Source organism: Bos indicus x Bos taurus, chromosome 11 (genome assembly GCF_003369695.1).
Source record: "Bos indicus x Bos taurus breed Angus x Brahman F1 hybrid chromosome 11, Bos_hybrid_MaternalHap_v2.0, whole genome shotgun sequence".
Lineage (NCBI taxonomy): Eukaryota > Metazoa > Chordata > Mammalia > Artiodactyla > Bovidae > Bos > Bos indicus x Bos taurus.
The window spans coordinates 101,215,346-101,236,070 of record NC_040086.1 but is presented as its reverse complement, the minus strand read 5'-3'; the positions used below and the strand labels follow the sequence as shown (position 1 = coordinate 101,236,070).

The 20,725-nt window shown below is 48.1% G+C and overlaps 1 protein-coding gene and 1 long non-coding RNA gene across 3 annotated transcripts in view; one reads left to right on the top strand and one right to left on the bottom strand.

The window, feature by feature from the left end:
• Nucleotides 1-20,725, top strand: part of MED27 (mediator complex subunit 27) — a 240,480-nt gene that overhangs the window by 37,735 nt on the left and 182,020 nt on the right. The gene's annotated exons all lie outside the window — the stretch shown is intronic.
• LOC113901771 lies at nucleotides 488-3,965 on the bottom strand. The gene is made up of 2 exons (XR_003513527.1): nucleotides 2,406-3,965; nucleotides 488-1,609 (listed from the first exon to the last, which is right to left on the bottom strand). It is a non-coding gene; the product is annotated as an uncharacterized LOC113901771 (long non-coding RNA).

The following is a 20,725-nucleotide window of genomic DNA, read 5'->3' as shown; positions in this document are numbered from 1 at the left end:
CACGACTGAGCGACTTTAACTTTCACTTTAAGGCAGTCAGAAGCGTTTTTTGTTTTTTTTTTCTTTTAAAAATTATGCCAGATTTTATATGCAAAATATGAATCTATTCATATGCAAAATGCATAAATAATAGGAAAGTGAAGATTTGTTCACCTACTCCTAGTTTAAGAGACCAAGTCAGTTCTTGCCCGGGTGCTTGTGAGCCCCTCCCCCTCGCGCTCCCCCAACACACACCATTATGCAGTGTGCTGGAGTTTGAGTTCCCTTCCTCAATTTTTTGTTTTTAAATAAGATGGTAGATGGGAAAATGGAGTCTGGCAGTAAAGATAACTATGATACTGGCACCTACATTCTGAGCTGCTAGTAGATCGTTTTTTTTTTCTTTCTCTTTTGAAACATTGTACTGTCCGCTCACTTTCTTGGGAGCATGATGTCCTCCTGATCGTCCTAATTTTATCTGTATAGATTTATGAAGAGTACCTTCAAGTTGTTTGCAGATAGTGCTTTTATTACTGAGAGTTTTACCTTTGCCTACTTCATACATTAGAAAACTTACCCTGACCCTCACAAAATAACCTGATGGTCCCCCTGATTTGTTTCCATAGCTAGGGTTGCTCAAGGTAATGTCCATGTGATTAATGGGAACACGGTCACCTCTTTTATATAGTCCATGCCGTGACTCCAAGTAAATAAGCATATATTGGAAGATACTTAGTGAGCCTCTCAAAAAACCAACTGCTGGGGATTTTCCACTGCATCTAGTTCAGGTTTTGTTCGTTTTTACAACTCACATCAGCATTCGGGTCACAGGCGTGGACTGAAGGTGGCGCCTTGTGGAACGAGGCCTGTCTGGCCGTCCTGCTGGGCGCAGCACAGTCCACTCCTAGAGCTGAGGTTCCAGATGCTGAGTTGCTTAGTGCTCATCTCGGCTTTTGCTTCTGTGACCACTCAGAGCAAAGGCAGATTGTGGCCACTGGACTCTGGGTACTGGAGGGATGGAATTGTAGGGCTCTTCATGGGCTCTTCGGTGGCTGCCGGGCAGCATGGTACCGTGGCTACAAGCACAGTCTCTGGGGTCACATACCTGTCTTGGCTTTCCCGCTCTTAGCTGTGTGACTTTGGGCAAGTGACTTTACCTCTCTGAGCCCAGCTTGCTCAGCTGTAAAATGGGGACATTAGTACACACACTCTCGGACATAAGGAGTTTAAACAAGGTACAGAGAGGGTATAAGTGAGGTTGTTTGTGTAAAACGCTCCTCTCTTGCGTCAGGCACACAGCGTGCACTGAGAATCTAGCTGCCAGTCAGGATTGCCAGTGTCACTGTCATCGCCATCTTTAAGCCAGCCCCCGTTTTTCAAGGAAGAAATCGAGTCCTGGATCTCCTGGCTGAGACAAGAGTTGCGTCTCTGCCTCCTCGCCTGTGGTGCCTGGTCCACGGCTGCCTGCCCGTCTGCCCGCACCGCGTGGCCTTTGCGGTGTCACCTCCACGGCTCTCCGCAGTGCTGCGCTGGCCCCCGCTCCTGAGCTGGTAGCTCCTAACGACAGATGGTGCTGTTTTGAATTAAAACAATTTAACTCGAGATCCATCAACTGCCAACATCAAACACCCTTAAAAGAAGGAAAGAAACTCATTATCAAGAGTATTTAAGCAAAGTAGGTATTTAATCTATCTTAATCATTTGCATTCTTGAGAAGAAGAAAGTTGGTGGCAGCTGCCACCACAGACCGGACCCCCGAACGCGGCTGCATGTAATTGCTTCGGACTGAATTCTCCCCACTTTTCTTCTCACCACAGAGTACTCATTTGGACTTCGGTCCTAAGTTTTTAAGCCACACTGAATATTTTAAAATTTAAAAACATAATCTTTTTTTTTTCTGGTCCACAAATTCTGTGACTGCACGTTTTTCAGTAGCAGGGGTTCAGCTCCCAGCCGGAGCTTTGTCAACACGCACGGGAGTGCTGCAGGCTGGCCCACGCCTCAGGGGGCGGGGCCCACAGCCCTGGGCGAGGAGGGGGTGAGGCTGAGTCCGTGGGCCCCGCACTCAGGTCTCAGGACAGGGGTGCGCCTGTGCCAGCTGGATTCTCAGAAGCTCAGTGATCTCTCAGTGCTGCCCCGCTCTGCTTTCTGCACCTTGTTCTTTCCAGAGCTGGGCGTCCACGCAGTTGCAGTCGCCTCTGGATCACCACCTGATGGTGGATGTGAGATCGAGGACAGGACGCCCGCTCTGAGTACATCTGTGTGTCCAGCTTGACTCGTTCCCGCCCAGCTCCTCGTGACTGTCTCCCGTGCTGCTCTCTGCTCATCGCCTCTCCTGTCAGCGCATCCCCCGTTTCTGCCTTCTAGTGCCCTGCCCACAGCCCAGGCTGAGGGGTGCTGATGTTGGAGGCCCTCACTTGACCTACCTTTTCTTCTTCATGGTTTTCTTTCTCTGCCCCTCTTCTTCCGCTTTGTTTTGTTCTTTCTCCTTCCTCCCTTTTATCCTTCTTCGGTGCCCCTGGTTTGGTCCGTTGAGTAATGCTGGTCCTGCCTCGCGCTGCTCCACAGACGAGTGGTGAGCGGCACGCCCCAGGTCATGCGGGAATCCCTGTGGCCCTGGGTCCCGGCTCCTGACCATGGGTACAGCCTGGCTTCAGGCCGCAGATCCTTCTCTCAGCCAGTCTCTCTGCAAGAGGAAAGAAGATTACAGAAGGCATCCGTTATCTCTGAAATTGGCAAAACACAGGGGAAATAAAAATGTCTCCTGGCCTTCCCAGAAAATCCTGACGTGTGCCATCATGTGAGTGTGGAGGGGAGTGTGTGTGCAGGGATGCGCTGGCGGGAAGAAGTGAAACCTGCTGTGTCAGTGGAACACTTCGTCACTCTTCATACTTCTCGTTGGACCTTCGTGTCCTCGATCCGGATTTATCCTAACAGGCTGCCAGGCCTGGGTGTCGTCAAGCCCTGCTGTCTGCCCCTTCAGGACACGGCTCGAGATAAACATGCTGCCTGAGTACTTGTTTGCCGCCTCACACTTTTGCCCAGTGTATAGATCTGCAGTCTTATTTATAGCTTTCCTACCGTCCGCGCAGCAGCCTCCAGTCAGGTGACACCCTCTCTGGACCTGGAGCCGCCGGGCTCCCTCACCCCCTCCCTCGCGGCCCCGCCCCTCCACGCCAGCCTTTCTGTGCCTGTGTTTATAAACGGCTGTTCTTAAGTCACCTGCCATGCAGGCTCTTCCCTTGTGTGGTTTCAGCTGTCCTTCCATAAGGAAATAAAGCAGAAAGGGGGTGGCACGTGCTTTTATCTCTTAATAATTCACTTCCCCACCTCAGGGACGAGAGTGAGGCTCCGACGGCTTGAGAAGCCTGGTTTTGTTCAGTGTCGATGGGCCCACGTGTCAGGACTGATGCTGAGCACGAGGAGTAATCAGTTTCTATCTGACAGCATTTTGAAAAGTGACCTGTAATGGTTGATACGGGTGTGGTAGCGTGAGTGAGATCTGTCACACCAGAAAGGGTGCTGGGGGGTAATGCTTATTGTCTGTTTTCTCTTTCTCAAGTTATTCTACCTTTTTGTTGATGCTTTCCCCCTTTCTAAGGTCTTATGAAACAAACAAAACCAAAACAGAGAGTCATGACATTTCAGAGCCAGGAGAGAGGCCGTAGAGGCGGTAGTTTTTATAAGGGCTGGGCCTGTGGTCCCAGAGGTGAAGGGTGTCTGCTGGGTAAGCGCCTTGCGGTGGGACCCAGTGTCGTGGGTCACGGCGTCCCCTGGCCCGCACAGGGGCTGGCTCTGCTCTGGCAGATACCCGCTTCCTGGTTCCTCTTCCTCCTCCTTGGACAGTGGTGTCCTTGTTTGCTCCCTTGAAGGAGGCCTCCCTGCTGAGTCCCAGGCTGGCCTCTGATATCAAACAGCCCAGGCGGGATTCAGCTCCGTGTCCCCAACCCTAGAGCCCACCTCGTTCTCCTCCCTTAGTGCGGTGGCCTGGGGCCTATATGAGGACTGCATTATCGGTGGCAACTGGTAATGACAGTGGCCACCGTTTATTGAGCACTGGCACGTGCCAGGCAGTGGGCTAGGTTTTTTGTGAAGTACCACATTGAACCCCAACAGCAGCCCTAAGTCGTACATACAGTCATTACATTGTTCTCATTCTGGGGGGACTGAGTCTGCCTTCAGAGTCTGGCCCCGGAGCCATGCTGTCCGCCGGCCTCTGAGTCCTCCCACCTCTCAGCCAAGCACCTGCCACACTGCACTTATGTAGTAACTGACAGGTTTGCTGATAAAGCATTTGCACATCAGATCTCCTAAAAGTTCTGTTCGTGTTCTTTGTTTTTTTGAAGCCTGAGAAGTTCACCTCCCATCCGAAAATCATGAACTCTATATTCTACAAGGAGGTATTTTGATCTATGATATTCTTTGCAGTTTAGAATCCGTGTTGAAAGTAAAAGGACGAGAATGTCACCACTGGATCGGAAGCCCTTGTTAAAGCCGACTGACCTCCACGTTCTCGTTCTGGACCTGCCCTGGGCTTGGTGGCCCTCCCTGCTTCTCTTGCTTAGTCTCAACCAGCGCTCAGGGCGTGCTTTAGTGGGAAAGTCCAGACACGTCGTGCCTCTGCCTCAAGCCCTGCAGTGGCTCCCGCCTGTCCCAGAGTAAAGGCCCAGCTGCTCTCAGTGGCCCCCACCCCTCCCAGCTCCATGCGTCTCCTCTCCTCTGCGGTCTCTGCTCCAGCTGTTAGCCTCCTTCCTGATTCCAGGACACTGAGGCGTGCCCCATCTCCTCTCAGAGTCCCTGTGCTGACTGTTCCCCCTCTCAATAGCCCACGTTCCTGTGTCCTCATTTTCACATCTTTGTCAGTGTGCACCACACTTGACCTTGCAGCACCCTCACTTCCAGCCACCCTACCCTGCACGTGTTAAAACCATAATATGTTTCATCTTCTCATACACCAGATATTTCACTTAAAAAAAGGAACTTACTGTCTGTCTTTCTCTTCTTGGAAATGTTCTTTATTTCATTACTGTTTCCCAAGGGCACATTTTAGGAAGTGTCCCATAAATATTAGTTGAAGAAATGAATGAATGAATGAATGAAATGATTGAAGATGTCACCTTGGTGAAGTCACTTCTCTTCGGACCTTTTTTTTTTTTCCTTAAATACACAGCATGCGTCCAGGTGAAAGGTCACATCTGTCCGCCTGAACTTCAGCGGATTCTTTGCACCGTAGTTGTTGGCCACTCATCTGTCCTCCCCCCACCCAGCTTGAGGCGCGATTTAGCTGGTGCTGGGGAGGCAGGTGACGTGTCACTGCTGGTTGCAGAGAGCCGTGTTCCCTTCTTCTGGCGAGGGAACACGCTCTGTGTCGGCCAAAGCTTGTGCGCAGGAAACCTGCCTTTCCACCTCCGCGGGAGGCCTGTTTTGCCCTTGGCGTTTGGTGCTGTCCCCGGAGCCTCGTGGCTGCACCGCTGTCCTTCCCCTCGCTGCCCGGCAGCTCCCGTTTGCTCTCGTCGCCCGAGCCCGTTGTTGCCGGGAATGTGTTTGCATATTGCAGAGCCATCTGTTCTTGCTACCATCCAGGCTTCAGATTTAGATATGAATTACCACTGCTCCACGGATTTCAGTGGCTTGCTGTTTGTTTGCATCCCAGCAACTAGTCTTTCAACTGCTAGAACCTCTGTTCTCAAAGCCTACCTTACTCCCGTTTGTGTGTGTGTGTATAAATCCCTGGGGTGATTTGCACTGAAGGAGCTGCTGCCCAGGTACAGAACAGAGCCGCAGGCTGGAAAACCTCACGCAGCTGTTACTGCTCATGCTTTCATTCTAGAGGCGACACTCAATCAGAAAGTCATTTCAGAAAGTGACCAGAATATGACCGCCCCATACATGGTGAACCTGTAAATTAAGAGGACACTCATTTCAAGTCTGCTTATGTGCGTTGTGACTCGGGCTGCCCCGTGCCCACGGTGTATGGAGCACTCCGTGCATGCCATGGGCAGGCTGTGCTGCTTCTCCAGCAGCGTCGGTTGCACCGCTGCCCTCTCTGGAGGGCCCCCTGCTCCCAGCCCTGCCAGTAAACGTTTCACACACGCTTTCTCTTTCCACTTCCACAGGCTCCCCTTACCTCTGCTTTTTCACATGCTGTTCCTTCTGCCGGGAATGTCCTTCTGACCTAAGCTTTTAGCACTGGGCCTTTTTATTGAGACATTGTCACAGAAGCTTGTGAGTTTTTAGTTTTGGGAGTTATCTATTTAATATCTAGCTATACTTACAGACTCAGTGCCAAAGAATTGATGCTTTCAAACTGTGGTGCTGGAGAAGACTCTTGAGAGTCCCTGAGACTGCAAAGAGATCAAACCAGTCAATCCTAAAGAAAATCAACCCTGAATATTCATTGGAAGGACTGATGCTGAAGCTGAAGCTGCAGTACTTTGGCCACTTGATGCGAAGGATCAGCTCATTGGAAAAGATCTTGATGCTGGGAAAGACTGAAGGCAAAAGGAGAAGGGGGCAACAGAGGATAAAATGGTTAGATAACATCACCAACTCAGTGGCTATGACTTTGAGCAAACTCCAGGAAATAGTGGAGGACAGAGGAGCCTGATGTGCTGTAGCATGGGGTTGGACGCAACTTGGTGACTGAACAGCAATAATACTCACAGGGTGTACGCTCCATGAGGCTCAAAGCCACATCCCTAGCACCCAGCACTGTACTTGGAGGTAGAGTCAGTACTATTTATACAGCAAATGGTGTGTTTCCGTTTTCACAGACAACCCTATGAAATTATGTGTATTATATGTTTTTGAAACTGGGGTTAAAAAAGAGGTTAAATTACTTGCCCTGAGATCCTTCAGGTCATAAGGGGCAGAGCCAAGATTCGAATCCAAACTGTTAACATCATGTTCATTCTTAATAACCAGGAAATGTTGGCCCTCCTGACATACGAATTACCAATACAGTTAAAACACAGTTAACACATAAACCAAATGACCTGTATTCTGAGTGCATCTAGATGCTTGGAAAAATGAGGTGTTCTTACGTATTAATTGTTAACTAGATAAAATTTTTGTTCTCTGGCTTTTTCAGGTGTTTCCAAAACATCTCTTTTTCCTACTTTAAATAATCCAGCACACAGATACAATGCTTTCGTTTTTTCTTCTGAGGAGTCTGCAGGTCCTTCACAGCCATCAGTGAGTGTCTGCTCTTGTTGGGCCAGACTGAGAAGACGGGTGGGCGGGAGGGTGGGCTGCACGGCCACTGACCCAGAACCTAAGTTGGAACTTACTCTGTTGCTTCTCAGGCTGGGTCAGGGGATGGCGTGCCAACTAGCTGACTGAGGCTTTGGGCCAGTTACTGCCACGCAGAGGTCTTCCACCCCCTTCCCTTCTCAGCTGGCTTCGGGTACCCGCCTAGACGCCGTGTCTCTTTGAAGGGGCCCCCGCTTGTCTGGGTGTTGTAATGCTTTCTGCTAGTGATGCCTGGCCATGGCCATGACACTTCCCTTAAATGTTATGCTTTGAAAATATTTCCAGCTTTCAGAAAAGTTATAAGGAATAATAGTGCATTAAACTCTGTATACTCAACTGGATTCACCACGTTTACTCTGTCTTTGTCATCATGCATATTATCGTTACTTTATTTTTTGCTAAAGCACTGAAGAATGCATAGCCTGTATCCTGACCCTTTACTCCTCCAAGAATGAGGGGATCTTCATTTATGACCACTATCCATGTCAGACATCTTCTTCGGAAAGACTAGTATTTCATCCTCACTGCTCGTAGCTCATCTTTTCTTAAACATCTGCTTATATAGAGTCTCCTCTGTGGAAGTACTGGCTTCTCTGGTGGCTCAGACGGTAAAACATCTCTCTGCAGTGTAGGAGACCCAGGTTCGATCCCTGGGTTGGGAAGATCCCTTGGAGAAGGAAATGGCACTCCACTCCAGTACTCTTGCCTGGAAAATCCCATGGACATAGGAGCCTAGTAGGCTACAGTCCATGGGGTTTCACAGAGTCGGACACGACTGAGTGACTTCACCTGTGGAGGTACCACACCCAGCTCTCCGCAGAGGGAGTGTAGGTTATTTCCAGTCTTCGCCACAGCAGGTGCTCTGGTATGTAAGTGTGTGCCCAAGGGTCCAGTACGTTTCTAGGGGACTGCGTTTACCATTTCCATAGACCCTGTCCACTTGCCCTTCAGGGTGGTTGTACCCGTTTACACTCTCCACCAACAGAGATCAGGTGCCTGGTTTTCCCCCCACACTCGATTTTATCTAGTCTTCCGCTCTTTGTTAATCCAGTGGACAAACAGAGGCGCATGACCACATCCTTACCCACGTGTGCCTAAGTGTGGTCGGAGTGAGGGATGAGCAGTGTCAGAAGGAGCACTCTGTGTGTGGAATGAGTTTTGACAAGTGGAGTTGGAGACAGAGGAGGACCAGGCTTAGGACCAGCCAGGCTCAGAGTCTCGGGTGGTGACGGTGAAGCCAGAGACCTGCTCAGCGCCCACGGGTGCCCTCGGGCTGGAAGCTGTGAGGGGTGATGCGCAGCTGTCCTGAGAAAGGCTCCCCCTGGAGTTCTTCCAGGCAGACTGCAAGTGCGTCTCCTTTTCTGTCCCAGATCTCAGACCACCTCAAAGATGCCTGGGTGCCCTTCAGGTCCTGGCTCAGATGGCGCCGTCTCAGAGGGGCCTTCGGAGACCACCCTGCTCAGTGTTGCAGCCTCCGAGCTGCCCCCATCTGCCTCCGTGTCATTTTTCTCCTCGCTCATGATCACATTTATCACCCTGTGTGTTTTACTCCTTTTGTTCATTGTTTTTCTCACACCCCCTCTGGAATGTTCTGTCCATGAGGATGGGAGTTGGCTTCGCTCATTGCTTTATTCCCAGTGTTGTACTAAAGCAGTGTCAAGCGTACTGGATTCACAGTACATATTGTTATCATTCAGTACTGAATGAGTGAAATTCTGTTTATCAAGGCAGTATAGCTTAATAGTTGAACTTGCAGGGTGGGGTTCATTTGGACCTGAAATCAGCTATGTGACTTTAGGCAAGTGACTTCACTTTCCTCAGCTTCTTTCCTTAAAGGTGAAGTGGGGTTTGTGAGAACACCTCCATTGTTGAGTCATGAGGATTAAGTGTCTGGCATACATTGGACACGTATTATTGTTTCATAAGTTATATAGACTTTCTGTCTTTTTTTTTTGAAACTTTTTATTTTGAATTAGCTCATTAATAATGTGATAGTTTCAGGTGAAGACATGTATCCATTCTCCCTCAAGCTCCCCATCCATCCAGGCTGCCTCCTAACATTGAGAGGAGTTCCCCGCACTATACAGTAGGTCCTTGTTGGTTATCCATTTTAAATACAGCAGTGTGTACATGTCCACCCCAAAGTCCCTACCTATCCCGACTCCACGTCATCCCCCAGCAACATAAGTTCACTCTCTAAGTCTGTGATAGACTAGGAGTCTTTCTATGGGAGAGTCTGCTGGGTGGGCCCCAGCCCTCACCTAATGAGGTGAGCTTTTTACTTATTTTTTAAATCTGTTTTACTTAGCTTTGGCTCTGCTGGGTCTTGGTTGCCGTGCGGCTTTTTCTAGTTGCAGCGAGCCGGGCTCCTCGTCGTCGTGGCGCGTAGGTTTCTCACTGGGGCGGCTTCTCTTGTTGCAGAGCACGGCTCTAGGTGTGCGGGCTTCAGTGCTTGTGGCTCAGAGGCTCGTAGCTCCTGCTCGCAGGCCCTAGAGTGCGGGGCTCAGGAGTGTGGCTCACGGGCCTAGCTGCTCTGTAGCATGTGGGATCTTCCTGGCCCAGGGATCGAACCCGAGACCCCTGCAGTGGCAGATGGAGTCTTATCCACTGCACCACCGTGGAAGTCCAGACTAGGAGTCTTGATTCGTCTTTTCTGTGATGTGCGTTTGAGATAAGTGTGCGTGTATGTGCGTGTACTTGTGCGCTGTGGTGAATTTGTCATGCTGTGAATGAACTAGGCCACCTTCACAGGTAGTTTTAAGAGCTGAAGGCTCAGCACAAACAGTCCCTGTTTTTTACTCGGCAGTCGGATGTTTTATAATAAAGGCATTGTAAATCAACTATATTTCAGTAAAAAACTTAAAAAAAGAATGAAATGAAAAACCAAACCAAACCCTGTATATGACATCCTCCTGCCTTGAGCCTCTTCCTCGCTGACCTGTGCTCGTGGCCAGATGGGAGAAGGGTGGCGGCCACAGACAGCACCCAGCCAGGGGCTCTGCTTGAATCCACTGCAGGCAAAGGGAGGAGCCATCCCTAAGTGGACTTGTGCGTGGGGTTGTTGAAGAAGCAAGGAGGGTGCTGGTCAGTGTCTTCATGGCAAGATAGCAGAGCCCCAGGCTATTGTTTTGAGATTCTGTTCTCCACCACCTGCTCATGTTTAGCCATCTTTGGACCTGGGAATGAGGTATACCTTGGTTTCTTCTACAGACATCTCTAGAGAACGTTTCCCCGGCTGCATCCTCGGACAGAGCACTGGGATGGTAGCGAAGTGAAGGGCAGGCTTTGTTAGGAAACTGGTTCTTGGCGAAGTGAGAACTGGGCTCTGTTTCACTGTCATAATCATAATAGGTGACTTTGGTGACCTTAAATCCTGGAGTCTGATACACTTTGATGAATTTATCATCTCCATTTGTCCATGAACACTTTAAAGCTCACCTTCCCTGTCTTCCTTGAATCTAATAAAGGTAATCTCTTGTTTTCTGTTTCAGATCTGTTTATATTTATGAGAGCTAATGATATGTTGTGCCTTTGGGAAAGAAAGCAAAAATTCTTCCTGATTCTCCAGCTGGGGAGGGCAGAGCAGTCAGCTGTGAACTTTATTCCCATGCATTTAATCAGTTTGCAGTGGTACTCAGGATTCCACGTCTGTTCAGACGGGGCTGTGTGCTGGTGCTGTGTTGCTGCTGCTAGATTGGCACTGTTATATTATTAATAGTACTGATCACACATGCCTTGCATTTAATATAGAACATAAGAGGCTCACCTAGCATGAATGAGAAATCCCAAATTGAAAGTGTAGATGCTATAAAATTTTTAAAGAAGGGAATGTGTTACGATTGAACTTCTGAAATAAAAATAGTGTATTTTTAATCACCAAGTTATGAATGTCCTTGGATTCTTGAATGGGGTGGGGGGCTGGTGTGGGAAAGGGAAGAAGGTGTCTTCCTCCTGCTTTTGGGCCACACAGAATCCAGAGGCTTCCATGGAACACCGAGGGTCTCAGTTACGCCAACAGAAATGAAGAGAAAATTAAAAGGAGTTTAGGGAGGCAGCCGTTCCATTATTAATTCATCTGGTTATGCCAGCAATGGTGGAGATCTCAGAACAGTTGGAGATTTATATACATAAATGTGTGTGCTGAAATACCACACTCTGATGACATTCGATGGAGGGGTAACCTTTGATGATGAATTTTCTTGCCCTTTTTAGGGGAGTGGAAGGGGAGGCGGGTGGTACTTCACAAGACTCTAAATTTACCAAAGTTGTTCAAATTTGAATTTTCTTGGAAAAAATGTCAAATGATTGTAGATCCAAAAATGCCTTTGTTGGCATTTTAATGGTGCCTTTGGAGCCCAGTATGGTGCACAAATGAAAGAAAAAAGGAATTTCTTTTCTTGGTAATAATGGTATTGAATCTGAAGTCCTGGACCAAACAATATCCCAGGAATCTTCATGATTTATATATTGTATGTGATCTTTTCTTAAACGTTGTTAACCTGTGCCCTTTACAGACAATGTCAGGTCAGAAAATGTCAGAGAACCTTCAGCTTTCATAAGCATGTAAAGAAAATTATTGTCCTCAAAATCCAGGAGCTCTGACAGGCATTCTTAGTAGATATGTTCAGAGGGCCAGACACTGTGCGTAAGACTGCTTTTGGCTGGTGGGGAATGAAAAATATTTGAGTGATGGTTTACTTCTGCCCGGGACTCATTGTGAAGGAGAAAATGTGTGTTTGCTACCTGTCAGGCTGCTGTAGACACCTGTTTAATTTGTTGGAAAGGTGAATTCTCAAAGCAGGAAGCCTTCTGAAATGCTTATTCACACTCAGATAGTTTATCACAGACTAGAAAGACGGCTCAGCGTGGGCTGCAGTCCCAGGAGCTGCCCATAAGGAGAGGGGCTTGATCACAAGGCTTCGGGAGCAGAGACGTGATGCTGGGAGGGAGGCTGGGTGGGAAAGAGGCCTGTCCTGGAGCAAGTGGAACGAGGAAAAGGAACCTTTGATGGGGGTGTTCGCCAATCCTGCCGACTAGCTCTACCTGACAGGCTGTCTTAGCTTCTTGCGGTATTAAGAGCTGCAGTGGATAACTTGTTCTGTACAAAATGCTGTTTGCATAGGTGAAAACGAAGAAGTGTCTTCTTGTTCATCTTATCATTTGGGTCATTAAAAAAAAGAAGGGTTTTAAGTGAAAGTGAGAAGAGAGACAGTTATTTGGCAGAGCCAGAAGCGGTATAACTATTTTCAACCCCGTGTTCTGAAGCAACGTTGGTTACTTCGGTTCAGCTCTTTCAGAAAGAAGAAGAAGAAGAAAAATAAAACGTGTGGGCTTGAGAGGCGGTTTTGCCAAATCACAGTCCAGAGTTGAACTCAGAGTGCCACATCCTTTCTTTTCAAAAAGTTTACTTTCTTGGTAAACCCGGAATGAGAACCTATAAAAAGGAGCAGAAAAGCCATGATGCTGTTTCATGAGGCGGAGACGGTCTCTCACTCCCTTGCTAGAGTGTCTCTAGAATTTTTCCATTGCTTTTCCCTCTTCCACGGTGGCTGCCCTTATGTTCCTTCTCTTGATTGGAGGCCAGGCCGGTCCTTGGGGCCCGTGGGCTAAGGCAGAGCAGCCTCGGGAGTCCAGTCGGCTCTGGCTTGCTGCTGACAGCCCAGTTATCGCCTCGCCCACCACAGCCACCTTCTGACAGCAGCGTTCACCAGTGGAAAGAAGCTTTCTGCACCTCATTAGTTCTGCAACCTGAGTGAACTTGCAAATTAATTGATGTGTGGGAGGGACAGCATCTGCTATTATAAAACCCTTTAACTGTTGCCATAAAACTTGAAATAAAATTAACTGTTACTATAGTAAGCTAATAGTGCCCAGGTGATGGAGCACGTTTTGTAGAGTGTAGGGGCTTCATGTCTTCAGGACCTGCTTAACTGAGGCTCTGGTTGTTTTTTTTTTTTTTTTTCCTATTATAGTTTTTAGTTTCATCAAAGGAATACAAGAAGGTGAATAAGGAAGCCTACAAGATTTATAGCTCAAGCATTTGTCCTTTGTCTGCCTGTTCCACAAGCCAGTCCCTGGAGGGAGCGCCTTTAAACTCTTTTAGTTGCTTCTTTGGATCCCTGCCTGCGTTTTTCTAGACAGCTTGCCTGGTCTGCTGTCTTAGGTGTCATCTGTTGACTCAAGTATGGATGATGAAGATTTAACCCGCATATCCCACCTTCTTCCCATCAGTTTGCTTTAATATTCAGGTTGGACACTGTTTCACGGCTGTGAAGTGTTCACAGCCGAGCCGTGTAGTATACTACGATTGCTGTTCCTTCTGTGCAGACAGTGGGAGGGAGGCTGTCTCGCTATTCAAAGGGCAGGTCTGTTCTCCTGTTTTCAGTTGTCCCTGAGCCTCCCTGGGGCAGCCTCATGAATTCTGATGGGAATAGGGGTCTATGTTTACAGTAGACTTAACCAGTCCACCTTGTTTTTATTCCTACCCCACATCCGGCCTTCTACCATCCTGGGTGCCTCCGCTTCCTTAGTCTTTGCAAATCCCACAGTCCGGTTCCCTTTGCTCTTTCTTGACTTCTACCCTCCTAACCTCCCTAACCCTGCTTCCCTCGTTCTCCCCTCTGCCAGGCAGCCAGAGGAAGTTGCAACACACTGCTCTCGGCTGAGGTAGTTGTGGTCGATGCTTTGTGTTTTCTCAAATTTAGTTGACGTCTCTGTTGTTGTCTCTCTCTATCCTTGTGGGTTTACACTCTGCTGTCGTCTCTGTGGTTTGGGATTAGAGTGTAGGGAACGTGACTGTTCATGCTTACCATGTGCAACAGGAAGACCTGGCTCCTGTAGGAAACATTTTGCTTCTGTTACACATGGGCTTCCAGCATCTTAACTTAGTATTTTAAAAGCACATTTTGATGTAGTGGACTTCTGTTTTCCATGAGGGGTCTCTTTTTCCATTGCATGCTTCTAAGAAATTTGCGCAGACACTTGCACATGGCTGACTTGAAATAGAGGAGTATGTCTCTGTGTCCCTCATCTGCTTTCTAAGAGGATCTGTCTGATGCTAGCATTTCATTATGTAGCAGCAAAGAGAGATGATAAAACACCGAGTTCTTGAGAAGAAAAGACTGACCTTTTCCCCCTCTTTTACCTACAAGCTGGTTTTAAAACCTCTTTCTCAGCGGAGCTCTCTCATTATTTTGGCTCTCAGCAGTTAGCTTTTCCAGAGTGTACAGTTGAGGGCTGGAGTACATGGGGGATGACTACCGTGTTAAAAGCTGAACTTTTCAGAGACTGTGACTCCATTAAAATTAGGGCCACTCTCCTTGTTCTGGGACAGGGGAGGGCCAGCAGTGCTCTAATGAGGGGCTGGGGGACGCTGTCCCCAGGAGGAAGCGTGGCTCTGGAGCCAGTGCACAGGGCCCTTCTTGGAATACTGCTGGAGCGCCAGGCCAGGCCCTCACCAGGCCTGTGCCGTCTTGAACAGACGGACCACATTATGGACTGAACGTTTGTATCCCCGCTAGATGTCTTACGTTGAAGCCCTAATGTTAACCTCATTGTATTAGGAGGCAAGGCCTTTAAGATGATTTAGTTAGATGAGGTCATGAGAGTTGGGTCCCCGTAATGAGATTAGATATCCTTACTAAAAGAGGCACAGGGACCTGAGTGCTGTGAGTATGCAGAGAACAGGTCACATGAACCCATGGCGAGGTGGTAGCCAAGTGCAGGCTGGAAAGAAGGCCCTCACGGCGGGCCAGGTTTGCTGGTGCCTGGATCTTGGACTTCTCACCCTTGTGTGTGTGTGCATGCGCGTGCAATCGTGTCTGACTCCCTGCGACCCCAGGAACTGTAGCCCACCAGGGTGTGTGTGTGTGTGTTCAGTCGTGTCCGACTTTTTGCGACCCCAGGAACTGTAGCCCACCAGGGTGTGTGTGTGTGTGTTCAGTCGTGTCTGACTCTTTGCGACCCCAGGAACTGTAGCCCACCAGGGTGTGTGTGTGTGTGTTCAGTCATGTCTGACTCTTTGCGACCCCAGGAACTGTAGCCCACCAGGCTCCTCTAATACTGGAGTGTGTTGTCATTTCCTACTCCAAGGGCTCTTCCCAACCCAGGAATCGAACCCATGTCTCTTGCATTGGCAGGCAGATTCTTTACCACTGAGCCACTGAGAAGCCCCTCAACCTCCAAAAGTATGGGAAATAAGTGTCTGTTGATTAAGCCTCCCAGTCTATGGCATTTTGTTATGGTGAGCAGAGCTGATGAAGGCAGACAGGTAAAGCCTTTTGCATCTCTTCCTGTCCTTGCAAATGAGGATGTAAGCCACCAGTTTTAGCATGCTGCCTTTGAGGGATCTTTGAGTTTTCTGTCTGGGAATTAAAGCCCATGTAAACCCACTTTTCTTGACCTCTGTGCCACCTTTAGCAGCAGCTGGCACATAGTAGCCTATGTACTTTGATCTACAACTTTTGGATACCTCTCCCGCCCTTCTTTTGCAAGGGTAATGCAGAATGCAGCCCCTAGGCCTGTCTCACACCTTATTAAAACATCATTTCCCCTGCCTGTTCCCACGTCTCTGTGCTTAATCACAGAAAGGCAGCTTGTTCAAATATACATTCCTCTTGTTTGGAAAGTTCTGTTGGCTTGTCTTCCTTCTCACCCTGCCTGCATATTTTGTAACCCTGCCTCACGGAGGCTGTTCTTATTAAATACCAAAATTTGCTCATTGGAAAGTTACTTGTAAACTTAATTAACTCTCTGTCAGTGGTTGAGTTAACTTTCTCCCTTTAATTTCAGCCTCCTTGGTCATGGTTTTCCCTACTCTGACCTGTGCCTGTTAAAGACTTGGTAAATAGTTTTGAAATGCCAGTTGGTGATATATGGGCCTCTTTAGCATTTCTTTGATTTATGTGCAGTGCTGTGGAAAAAGGCAAAGAAAGCAAATTATATGGCAAAAAATGTTGCCAATCTTCACTTTTTTACTTGTAGTTTTAAAAAGTACACTTATCAATCACATCTGATGGATTTTCTTTTTTATAAAGATTGAAAATTTAACTATTTGAAGACTCTTGCCGTGCAGGTTCTGTGTCTGCTTAATCAAGTGCGATTTAGAGCTTGGGGTAGAGTCTCAGAATTCTAGAAGCTCTTTCAGTCTCTGCTGTGTGTCCTGCTAGGACACTCTTCAGCAATATATGCTGCAAACAGATTTTTGTGGAAACATTTTGCATTCATGTTTCAAACCCTGAGTCTGTGCAGTGGACCAACAAGAGTTGTGTCTGTAGAGTAGCTAATTGTGACTGGTCTGAGGTTTCCTTGTGTAGCAGATTCATGGTGAGTTCCAAGTAGAGATTGACTTCGTCAATCAGTGAGTCGACAAATATTTTTTAGATTGTCCTATGAAGTGAAGTGGCTCAGTCGTGTCTGACTCTTTGTGACCCCATGGACTGTAGCCTACCAGGCTCCTTCGTCTATGGGATTCTCCAGTATTCTTGCCTGGAAAATCCCATATACGGAGGAACCTGGTAGGCTACAGTCCACGGGGTCACAAAGAGTCGGGCATGACTGGAGCAACTTTAGCACGCACGCACTGTAGGTGGTTCTGCTGCGGATGGGCTCGGGCTGTTTTGAAAAATGACTTGAGGACTCTAGTGCCCTTTGCTTGTACCACTCCCAGGCCTGATGTCCTCAGGGGCACCCCTCCCCCAATCGTCTACCAAATAAAGTCCACAGAGGGTGTAAAAAATCCATACTGCTTGGGAGGGTATGGATTTTTAATTTGTGTAGGCCGGGTGTGTGGATCTGGCTGGGCACAGTTCCTGCGATGCCTCCGTGCCTCTTCTGAGTGTTTTCTTATTTCTTCATTCATTCGTCAAGTACTTACTGAGCTGTGTGCCAGGCACTTTTCTGGGTGTTGGGGCCCCAGTGGTGATGGAGAGAGCCGGGGTCTGGGTTTCAGGGGTGCTTTCATATCCAGTGTGTTGTTGGCGGGTGTGGCGGGCGAGGGGTAGAGCAGGGGACAGATACACTAAACCCAGAAAGAAACAGTGTGTATCAAATACCTCTTTGGATTTACTGCTGTGGTTAAGGAGAGACCCTGTGGTGTGATGAGATGACCTCCAAGAAGGTGAAGTTCAGGCTGAGACTTGAGTGACAGGAAGTCAGAAGTGCTGCCCAGCCCGCTCGCCACCACGTGTCCCAGGTCCACAGCTCCTCCTCCAGAGCTTCCGCGTCCGTGTTCTGGGTTTGGAATGTTCTGGGTTATTGAAAGGTAGTATGGTTCGTATACCACCAAGTTCTCCAGCAGGGTTGGGGGCAGTACCCTGTAACCAAATGTTGTGTAGCAAGACGTTTGACTGTTCACACTAAGTGAGATAAATTAAGATGTAAACAGACTCACATCAGTTCATGTCAGTTTTTGCTGCCACAGGAATTTTGGCGCCTATATTGATGAGAAAGCTTTTGACTTTCGGAACTTTTTATACATTTTTATACTGCAAAAAAAAAAAAAAATATATCGTGGGTCTGTAATGCCAGCGCCTTGTGCACCTTTCACCTCTCTGGTGTGAGAAGGCACTCCCTGGGTGAGGGGGTATGCACGTTTGCACCCTCACATGGCGGCGGGCAGGGGCCTGGGTGAGACGCGTCCCCGTCTGCTGAGGGCCTGTCTGTGGGTTCACTGGCTCTCTCCACTTCCCTGGGAGCCTCACAGCAGACCCTTATTAACTGAGTGACTGGGAAAGACCGAGCTGGGGAGTAGGGGAGGCCATGGAGCCCCACCGTCCTCCCACTCTGCAGGGCCTTCTGCATGAAGGTGATTCAGAGTCCAGATTCCCTCCATACTCTGGCATTTAGTTCAGGTCTCCTGGAGCTGTCCCCTGCTACTTACGTATTCATCTATTCATTTACTTAAAAAAAACACTTTGATACAAGGGTTTGTTTAAAAAAAGCAAAGCAAAAAGGAAATAAAAATGAAAATCCTTCCGGAGAACATGCCAAGTTCTGGAGAAGCCATCGAGTGTTGTGGTTGCAGAGCAGGGACTCTGGGGCCAAGCTGTCCAGATTCCAGGCCTTAACGGCTCCATGACCTTGAGCAGGCCACTTACCATCTGTGGCTCCATTTTCCTCATCTGTAAAATAGAGCTAATAGTACCTGCCTCATAAGGTGGTTGTGTAAGTTACAACGAGCCCTATGTATACAATGTGTGTGCCCGGTCGTTCAGTCATGTCTGACTCTTCATGTGGGCTCCTCTGTCCATGGGATTCTCCAGGCAAGGATACTGGCATGGGTTGCCATTTCCTCCTCTAGGGGATCTTCCCCATCCAGGGTTCAAAACCACATCTCTTGTGTCTCCTGCACTGGCAGGCAGGTTCTTTACCACTAGCGCCACCCGGGAAGCCCATTGTGTACTTTGGCTCATGTTGCTGTTTTTGTGATGCTGAGCACTGTTCTAGATACTGGGGACCTAGCAGTGAAGACTAGGGAGCTCTGTGGAGCTCTTAGCTGCTCTCATGGATCTTGTATTCTAGGCAAGTCTTGACCCTCTAAAAGCCGAGAACATTTCTTTTCACATCCATCCATGTCTAGCACTATACTCGGCATCCATCAAGTCATCCCGTTCTCGGCGAGGATTTATTGAACATCCGTGCAGGCCCCTCTGCTAAGCCTGTGAGGCTTATTAAACGATGTGAGTCAGTCTGGCAAACACAGATACACAGAAAACCATACTCTAGGGTATAGTCATCAGCCCTGTAAAAGGTGCTTCAGAAAGGCTTCTGGACTGGCTTGCACAAGCTTCAGCTCTTTTCAGCTTCTACCTGCCAAGTACTTAAGGGAAAAGGCCCTGTATTTATCGGAGTATCCTGTAGCGAAAGGAGACACTAGGTGTGGTGCCAGTTGCCTATTATTTTCCCATCTCTGGTCCCAGTGGAAGCTGCTTCTGAACATCTGGTTGGATGTAGCTGATGGTAGACGTGTTGTTACTGTTTCTTCTCAGACATTCCTGGCTGCCTGCTGCTGATCCACATTTTGGATTGACTTGTTCTTCATAGCACAGTTCAGAGTTTCAGTAGGGCTGCAAAGCATCATAGAATTAAATAAATAACTAGCCCATCAGAGTAACCCGTTTTGTATCAGAGGTTCAACTCTCTTGTGATCCTGCCATCCCTGTACACTCCCCAGCCCAGATCCACCCAGAAACAAGCCTGTTTTTCATTGGCTCATCTCTGAGGCTTTTCATCAGAGGCAGGGCCTGGCTCAGTCACCCCTCGCACTCAGTCTGTTAGTGGCTCGGCAACCTCAGCGAGCTGCAATCATAGCAGACATTCCTTGCGTCTGTATTTTGTGCCAGCCACTTTGCTCGGTGCTTTCCCATGCTTAGTCTTCACTGATTCCAAGAACCTGACTGTGATGTTGCTTCTTTAAACTCTGGGTTGCTTCTAGGGTAATCATGTGGTATCTAGCAGCAGTATTATCTGTGACAGAAGAGAAGAGAACGGAGACTCCAGAGAGTTGAATAACTCAGCTAAGGTCACAGTTGGTTAAGCGGAGGGTTGATGGTTTATATTCAGGTGGTTGACTCCGTGCTTCCACTCTAATGGATTAAGAAGCTGTGCCTCAGTCCTGTTGATCAGTAGAAATAAACTGACCTGGCGTTCATTTTAAACCAAAAACATACCTGTTGTATGTGTGACTTTTGCCTTTCTTTTTCCCTCCAAAAGAAGATATCTTTGCACCACATTTGTCATAAGAAAATCCTGCATTGACTCCGGCTTTTACCTTTTCTCATATTTCCTCAGTCAGAACTTAAACCAACAGAAAACCTTCAGTAGTCCAATAAAGAAGGAAACAAGTACAGTTCAGTCCACCCTCTGTATCCATGGGTTCTGCCTCCTCAGATTCAACCAACTGCAGAGAGAAAATATTTGGGGGAAAAAATTCCAGAAAGCTCCGAAAAGTAAAACTTGAATTTGCTGTCACTGCAACTATTCACATAGCATCTGCCTTGTTCTTATAACTATTTACATAACATGTGCATTGTATTAGGTGTTATTATACAAGAAACCTAGAGATGATTTAAAGTATCCAGGAGGATGTGTGTAGGTTATGTGCAAATGCTGCACCGTTTACGTAAGGGACTTAAGCGTCTGCGGAGTTTGGTACCCACCTCAGGTCTTAGATCCAGTCACCCCCAGATACCTAGGGACAGCTGTACTCAGGAAGTCTGGAGAGAGACTTTGATCTTCCTGTGCTGAGTTCTTTGTCAGCTGCCTGGGAAGTGCTCTGTAACTTTCTTGTTTAGTGCATCAAGGTTGAGCCAAGTTTCTGGGCATTTTGATTGTTCGTAACTTTAAGACTAGTCTCCACAGTATCCTGGAAGGAGCTTCTGCATGGATCCTCTCATTGCCTTTGTGTGGAGTGTTTCCCGTGTTTCCACAGGCCCCATACAGCTGCCCTGGGTTCTGTGGAGAGTTTTACACAGAGTCGACCACGAGGCATCACAGT